The sequence below is a fragment of the Aegilops tauschii genome, chromosome 6, assembly GCF_002575655.3.
Source record: "Aegilops tauschii subsp. strangulata cultivar AL8/78 chromosome 6, Aet v6.0, whole genome shotgun sequence".
NCBI classification, from domain to species: domain Eukaryota; kingdom Viridiplantae; phylum Streptophyta; class Magnoliopsida; order Poales; family Poaceae; genus Aegilops; species Aegilops tauschii.
The window spans coordinates 479,437,817-479,446,464 of NC_053040.3; positions in this window are offsets into that span (position 1 = coordinate 479,437,817).

Genomic DNA, 8,648 nt, shown 5'->3' on the forward strand with positions numbered 1-8,648 from the left:
TCATCAATGATTGGACAGAGTCACAAGTGCCTGAGCAAAAGCCGGATAACACTTATTGGACTATTCACTTTGATGGGTCCAGACAGCTAGAGGGCTCGGGGGCTGGCGTTGTATTGGCTTCCCCTAAGGGTGACAAGTTCCATTATGTGCTACAGTTGATGTTTCCTTGCACTAACAATGCGGCTGAATACGAGGCTTTGCTCCACGGTCTTCGGGTGGCTAAGGAGATGAGCTTAAGCCGGGTAAGGTGCTTTGGTGACTCAGACTTGGTGGCTCAACAAGTATCAGGTACGTGGGATTCTAAGGATCCTCTCATGGCGGCTTATCGCTGCGAGGTTGATGCCATTGCTGGGCACTTTCAGGGATACCAAGTGGAGCACATTGATCGCAGGAAGAACGAGGCGGCTGATGCTTTAAGCCGGCTAGGCTCTCAGCGAAAGCCGGTGCCGCCTAACACTTTCCTGGATGTCCTGTATAACCCTTCGGTTAAGTTGCCTACAGAGGATGAAACTTTGGCCAGGCAAATAACCCGGCGGGCTAAGTCAATGATCGTCATCGATGGCGAGTTACATCATCGCAGTGTTTTAGGGGCATTTCAACGTTGTATCTCCCCTGAGGAAGGCCAAGAGATATTGCGGGAGATTCATGAAGGGGATTGTGGCCATCATGCCGGCTCAAAATCCCTTGTAGCCAAGGCTTTCCGTCATGGTTTTTATTGGCTGACGGCTCATGCTGATGCAGAGGACTTGGTCAGTAAATGTGATGGTTGCCAAAGGTTCTCATGATGGACTCATGTGCCGGCTCAGGAGTTGAGGATGATCCCAATCACTTGGCCCTTTGCGGTCTGGGGGCTTGATATGGTTGGGCCTTTTAAACGGTCCAAGGATAAGAAGACCCACCTCTTGGTGGCAGTTGACAAATTCACAAAGTGGGTGGAGGCTGAGCCAGTTAGCAAGTGCGATGCAGCCACGGCGGTTCAATTTATGAAAAAGGTGATTTTCCGCTTTGGTTTTCCGCACAGCATTATAACGGACAATGGCACCAATATTTCCAAAGGTGCCATGGAAGAATTTTGTCAACGAGAGCATATCCGACTTGATGTTTCTTCAGTGGCTCATCCTCAATCCAATGGTCAAGCTGAGAGAGCTAACCAGGAAGTTCTGAAGGGCATCAAGCCCCGGCTTTTGGTCCCTTTGCAACGGACGCCGGGTTGTTGGGTGGAGGAGTTGCCCTCCGTTTTGTGGAGCATCAACACTACTCCTAACAGATCTACAGGCTTTACGCCTTTCTTCATGGTTTATGGAGCAGAAGCAGTCCTCCCCAGCGACATCCGTCACGATTCACCTCGTGTGGCGGCTTATGTTGAGACGGATAATGAACAGGCGCGCCAAGATGCTCTGGACTTGTTGGACGAACAGCGTGATGTGGCAGCAGCCCGTTCAGCGATTTACCAACAAGACCTGCGCCATTATCATAGCCGCCGGGTCAAATCCCGGGTCTTCCAGGAAGGCGACCTTGTGCTCCGGCTCATCCAGGATCAAACAGATGCACACAAGTTATCCCCACCTTGGGAAGGGCCCTTTGTGGTCAGCAAGAACTTGCACAACGGGTCATATTACCTCATTGATATTCGGGAGCACAAAGATTCACGTAAATCTGAGGAAGAGACCCGTCGGCCGTGGAACATAGCTCAGCTTCGGCCTTACTACACTTGAGCTACCGGCTCTCGTGGTGTACATATTTATCTCAGCCATGTATATATTATGATAAGCAATAAAGCAGGACCTCTGTCCTTTTCTCTCCTCCAAATATGTGTGTTGTTTTTTACATGCTGATTTAAAGGAGGATCCGGCTTATGATCGTATTCGAATCTAGCCGTAAGCAGTAAAGTCACTTGGGGGCTTCCTGTTCAAACATGGGTCGTGTTCGAACCAAAGAGAACATAGCTGTCGACACCCATTTGATTGGCAAAGTGCCGAGCTCATTGGGAGGTTGCCTTTGGTCATATTTGAACCATAGTTTAACCCCTCTGAGAACCGACGTAGATCGTATTCGAATCGGCGTCGTTAAACAATTTTAAGAATCACTTGGGGGCTTCCTGTTCAAACATGGGTCGTATTCGAACCAAAGAGAACATAGCTGTCGGTACCCTCTTGATTGGCATCGCCACACCCACTAGGGGCTATATGATCGTATCCGAATCTTGGCTTAACCCCTTTTGGCCGGGTCTCTGGTCGTATTCGAACCGGAAGCCCCTAAGTTCTTCTGTTTTTTCACAAGTTTACCCTGAGATATGCATGACCGGGTCTCACTTGCCGGCTTAACTTTGGTTTACAGTGTTAGCTGCACGTCATGAGTGTCATCAGGGCAAATAAATCAGAATTAAGGTGTCAACCTTACTACCCGGGTTATTTAAACCGGAAGTATACATACAGGCCGTTAAGTGTGATTGTTACGGCTATGTTCAGAGTATAATTATGGTCCAGTCTTTTTTGATTCATATTCCGGGTTATCTATCTCAAACACCTGATTCTCAGGGCGGTAAGCCGCCTCGAGACTTATGATTTGCCTTTCTATGCAGATACTTAAAGGCACCTTTTGAGGTTGAGAAAAACAAAGGGATGATTATGACCCGGAGAAACATCAAAGAGACAAATTCAAAGGGCTTTCGCATTCAAACGTGCACGATGGCACGGCAGAGATAAACTGTTGCACCTACTCTATTACAATAACTCTTCAAGTCTAAAAGGTGGAACAATGTTTGATAACCTGCCAGCTAACTTATGATGCCCGCTGGGTTGAAGTCCCCGGTTCATTCCTGTCTTCTCCTCCGGTTGATCCTAAGACCTCGAAGGTGGATGATTTCCAGTCGATGCCGCTGAGAGCTTCGAACTGGGCTTCTTCGTCAATTAACCCGGCCGGGTCAATCTCCGGGGCGAAGGTGTGCTGACGAGCCGGAGGGATCAGATTGAGAGCTTCATAGCGAGGGGTTGGAATCCTCTGATTCTCCGCATCATAACCCGGCTGGTACTTGGTTTAGTCGGTGTCATTCCCGAGGAGGGTGGCCACCGGGCGTACAGCCTTCACACACGCCGCGAAGTCCTTCTGGTCGAAGGCTGAGCCGTCTTCCTTCAGGCTTGGGTAACCCAGGGCGATGTCTGCCGGGTCTAGCTCTGGCAGGAATGCTTTGGCCCGGTTCAGCGCGGCGATTGCTCCGGCTCTCGCGGAGGCCCGTCGTAGCTCCTGGATCCGTTGCGGCAGAACAGCGAGCCGGCGCAGGACTTCGGCCAGATGAGTTGGCACCTCGTTGGATAGGGCCACCACAGCTAAGGCACGCTGTGACCCGGTGTAGAGCTGTTCCACCAGGGTGTACACGGCCTTTAACTTGGTGACCACGCTCTGGTTGAGGTTGGCACTCCTGGGACCTGTTTAACAGAGTCAGATAAGCCGGTGGCAAGGATGAATCATGGCATATACTAACTTGATGAAAGCCGGTGAGGCAACTTACCGAAGATAGCAGCCACCATTTGGGAAACCTGGCGCTTTAGGCCGGAGAGCTCGGCGGTCTTCTCAGCGAGAGCCTTCTCCGCCTGTTCCGCCCGGGTCACCAGTGCGGCCTTCTCTTCGACCCAGGCTTTTCGCTCAGCATCAAACTCGGTCTTCAATTTTTCTTGAGTGGCGATGCTGGATACAAACTTGGCGTTTGCCTTCCGGGTCTCCATCTCCTGCATCTTCAGCCGGCTCTTGAGATCCGCAAGGTCCGCTTCTAGTTTCTTGCCGGCAGCCTGCATATATTTCCGGGTTATTAACAGTCATTACATAAGTCCCAAGCGTTTTCCAAGCAAAGACACTTGGCACTTGGGGGCTAATGCATATTGAACGTATCTATCTACATATTGCCGGCTCAGTCGAGTAAGCTGGAACCTAAGTCTACAACATATTCAAGGATAAGTCGTCGACTTGGGGGCTAGCATAGCAAAGGTAACTATGCAGTAAAGTAAGAAGACAGCAGAAGGATACCTCAGATTTTTGTTGGATCTGGTTGACCATGGCAACCTCGGCATCCCGGCTCTTGTGTACTTGGCTGATGTAGCCAGAGACGAGCTCTCCAATGCTCAAGTCGGTGTAGCCGGAGAGGTCCAGGTTCACCCGGTGGGGCTGCAGCAACTCCCCCTTCGCGGAGCATTTGGCCAACGCGGTCGGTCTCCCCGGCTCAACGAATTCCGTCCGGGTGATTACCACGTCCGGGTCGTCTGCTGGTGGAGCTGAGCCAGAGGCCTCCGGGTTAACCGAAGCTTCGGTCGTTGCCTTGGTAGTCGGGGCAGGGGCCTCAGGCGCCGTGTCCATTGGAGTGGTGGCTTCGGGGGCGGAGGCAGCTGGCGGCTCTTGAGCCGTCGCCTCCGGGTCAGGTAAGTCTAGCACTCCGGCTGACCTGGTCTTCTTCGCTATTTTGGTGAGCTTTGCTTGGGCGCTGAAAAGACAGAAGTGTTAGGCACACAAAGAGTAAGTACAGACAAAGATAATGTAAGAAGATTGTTGTTACCCGGGCGCAGTCTTGAAGGCCGGCAGATTTGACTGCATGGAGTCACCCGAAGAGGGGGAGGTCTTTTGATAATTGGAGTCAGAAGAGTTGAGTGGCTGACGGATAACACCCGCCAACGGATGAAAAGGGTACAAGTGAGAAAAAACCTCAGTGCGACGCTTCCTTGTTGCGTCGGGTAACCCGGCGGAGAGGTCGGTGTCCTTGCGGGCCCGGGTGTGACGCCGGCTTTCGTGAACCTGCTGCTTCAAAAGAAATTGAGGGTCTTGATGAGCTAAAGGATGTGAAAAGCTTACTTTCCGGGTTACCCTTCGGACTTTCAGCTGTGGCAAGGGCTCCGAGCCGGAGGAAAGTGATGTTACCTCTTCAACCACTGGGTTACTGGCGCCGGTGTCATCCTGTCAATAAGCAAGTGTTGATAAGGCGGACAGCAGCAAACAACAAATACAGCAAGAATTTAAAGGTTTAAGGGTTACCTCTGACTCGGAGCTGTCGCTTAATTGCATTAGCTCCGAAGCAGTGGGTCTGCTTCCCTTTTTGCGAGGGGCGGCTTTCTTGGCGGCTTTCTTCGCCTTCCTGGCCTTCTTGGCCGCCTCATGGTCATATTTGACCCGCCAGAACTTATCATCAGCCTGAAAGATACAATGATTGATTCTTAAAACGGTTCAGATAAAGATTATATACAGACGAAGATAAAAGTTAAAGTCAGTGGCTTACCGCTGGGGCTGGATTGGTCTTGCAGAAGGGGGCTAACCTGGTTCTTCCGCAATCTGCCAGGCTCTTCCTCTGCAACGTCTTCTGGAAGATCATTGCGACTGTGCCTCTGTGGGTCATCCTTTCGCCCGGTGTACTCACACATTAAGCCGGGGCGGCGGCTCAATGGGATCACCCGCCATGAGATCCAGACCCGGACCAGGTCAATTCCGTTCAGACCGTTGCCTAGCAGGGCCTTGATCTTATTGATAGTTGGAAGCAGAGGCTGGCGTTCCGCTGCAGTCAGTTTGTCCGATAGCGGATGAGTCGGCTCTAGACGTGTGGGGCGAAAGCCGGGCAGCGGGTTCTCGTCAGACGGGGACGTATCTTGGCAGTAGAACCAAGTCATATTCCAGTCCTTGGGGTGGCTTGGTGGCTCTGCGTAAGGGAAAAGACAGTCCCTACGCCGCTGGATGGAGATGCCACCTAACTCTAGACTTGGCCCGTTGGCACACTCATTTTGGCGGTTAAGTAAAACAGCTCTCTGAAGAGCAGCAGACTCGGCTCTTCTCCAAGATACACTTCGCAAAAGACTTGGAAGTTGCAGATGTTGGATACGGAGCTGGGTCCTATATCCTGAGGCCGTAGGTCAAAGAAGTTGAGCACGTCCCTGAAAAACTTTGAGCCGGGCGGTGCGAAGCCCCGGCTCATATGGTCTGCGAAGATCACTACCTCCCCGTCCCTTGGCTGTGGTCTCTCTTCCGACGGGTCAGGGGCACGGTAGGACATGATTTCCTTCTTAGGCAGATATCCGGACTTAACGAAATTGGCCAGGGTCTCGTCGGTGACGTTGGACCTCATCCAGTTGCAAGTGATGGGAGCCTTGGGAGGCATGGTGAAGGTTGATAGTCTATGATAAAGAGAAAAAGTGTCCGGGTTAATTATAAGCCGGAGATCTATTGTTCAAACTAAGATGGCGGCTTATGAAGGGGACTAATGATATATATTCAGATGCAGTCGGTTATTTAAGCCGCAGGGGGATTCAGAGTAAGTTGGTTATCTACGGCTTTACCACAGTTAAGCCGGAGGATTCTACAGAGCATGGTTCTCTTTAAACCGGAAAGTTCTACGGCGCGTGTTTTCTTTAAGCCGGAAATATAAGCCGCCAAGATTCAATGGTTGTAGTTTTTACTAAGTGTGGTAAAACAGGTTTCGCATACTACCGTAACTTTTTTGGATCAAAATGGTCAGAGCAAAGAAAATTTTCTAGACCTAAAATGCGGACGCAGGGGAGTTCTTGAGCTCGAAGGAGATCTTATGCAGTGGAAAGAAGTGTGTTTTGCAGGTGAAATGAGTAATAAACAACTACTGCAGCAAGTCTATACATATCTAAGATCAAACAAGGGTGGCAACTACGAGAACTACTGAAGCCTGCGGACAATGGCGAAGAACACGGATGAACTGTTTGAACTCTACCGCAGATCTGTTCTAACAAGGCAGAAGAGACTCACAGGAGTTGGAGAAGAGCGGAAGTCGCCGCCGTTTATCTGGTCCGAGTCAGGGTGATGCAGCGGCCGGGTTGAAGAAGATCAGGGGCGCGACGGCGGCGGCAGTGGCAGAGCTCGGGCAGAGGAGCGATGGCGTGAGGAGGAAGAAGAGAGCGTGAGAAGAGCCCGTTGGGCCGGCCTATTTATAAGGTGAGGTCATAAGTGGGCGCGAGATTCAAGGAGACCATGGCGTGGTTATCTCCCCACCACGACGCCTCGATTTTTGGAATGACAGTAAAGCAAAGATCCGTTGCAGATCTGGCGGAGTAAAAAACGGACTTAATGGAGGATGACGTCACGGCGGATTATCCGGAGTCCAGAGGATGACGTCACTCCGGGTTATGACCTTCACATGGATGGTAAGCCAGAGATTTTTTTTCTGTCAGAAGAGTTGAAGATTGACATGAGCTGGCTCAAATCAATCTGGGGCCTAATGTTGAGGATATAGACCTTAGAGTCACCCGCCAGGAGGGGCCGGGTTACTCGTACGGTCGTTGCCAGAAGCCCGGAGACAAGTTTCAAGACGATGGGCCAGAGATGGGCTGAGACCCGGATATGGCTTAAGGCCCGTAGTTACAATCATTATTATAGTAGAACTTGTAGCGTAAGGCAAGTATAGTTTAGAGTCCGAGCCGGACACTCTTATGAGCCGGCCGGGACTCTAAGGGCTGCTGGGCGTCAGCCTCCCTATATAAAGGGACGACCCGGCAGCGGTTTAAGGGCGACAACAATCTCGTCGAGAGCCGGGCGCAGCTGTTTAGCTCCTGGCGATCGTAACCCTAATCAATACCACCTCAAACTGGACGTAGGCTTTTACCTTCACCGTAAGGGGCCGAACCAGTATAAACCTTCGTGTTCCTTGTCCCGCATAACCCCTTCAAGCTTCCTAGTTGCAATGGCTCCACGACTAAGTCCTAGCTCAAGGACATCTGCCGTGACAACTCCACGACAAGGTGGGAGTTTTCGCGCGCGTTGTAATTTAGAAATAGCAAGGCGCGGGTTGAGATGGAGGGAGTTGTCGGAGTACAACAAGACGAAGATATATCTTAAATATTTCGGGCTAACAAGGCCCGGGTTGAAATTTCCGGACAAGCCTAACGTGTACTGTACCAAATCAATGCGCACTACAAATGTCATTCAAAACTTTGAATTCATGTTATGTTCAATTAAAATATTTCGCTATGTGTATAATGCATGCAAGCTACTACTCAAATGAATGTTTTAGTGCATTCCAAACGTATATACTACCGCTTCAATATGAACTAAATTTGAATTCGTTTCTCTATTGAATAAGATCTACAGTAATGATTGTTGTGAAGTCAAAGCATTTGAATTCGTTTCTCTGTTTTAATAAGATCTACAATCATCATTATTGTCAAGTTAAACCATCGTTTGTGTATTATCTTCACAGCACACCACATGATTAGTCTCGAGTTACATATGAACTATGTGTACTATATGAACTCGAACTAGATTTTTTGAATCCACTTTATTTTGATTTCAAATCACATTACATTTCTAGCTCTAGCTAGATCTTCATAATCTAAACCATGTCTCATATGTATAATGTGTTTATCACATTATGTATGGTGCCCCGCCCCCTACGCCTACAAGTATTTAGATGTGAGTTGCAAACACCACACATTACCACAAATTCAAATAAAATGTGAGAATGTTTGATATATGGTATTGTTTAGATTGTTCGATATTTAGTTGTAAGCTGCAAACGCCACACATTATCACAAATTCAAATAAAATGTGAGATTGTTTGATGTATAGTATGGTTTAGATTGTTTGGCATTTAGCTGTGAGTTGCAAACGCCATGCATTATCACATTATGGTATAACATGTGCACAGCACGTGTATC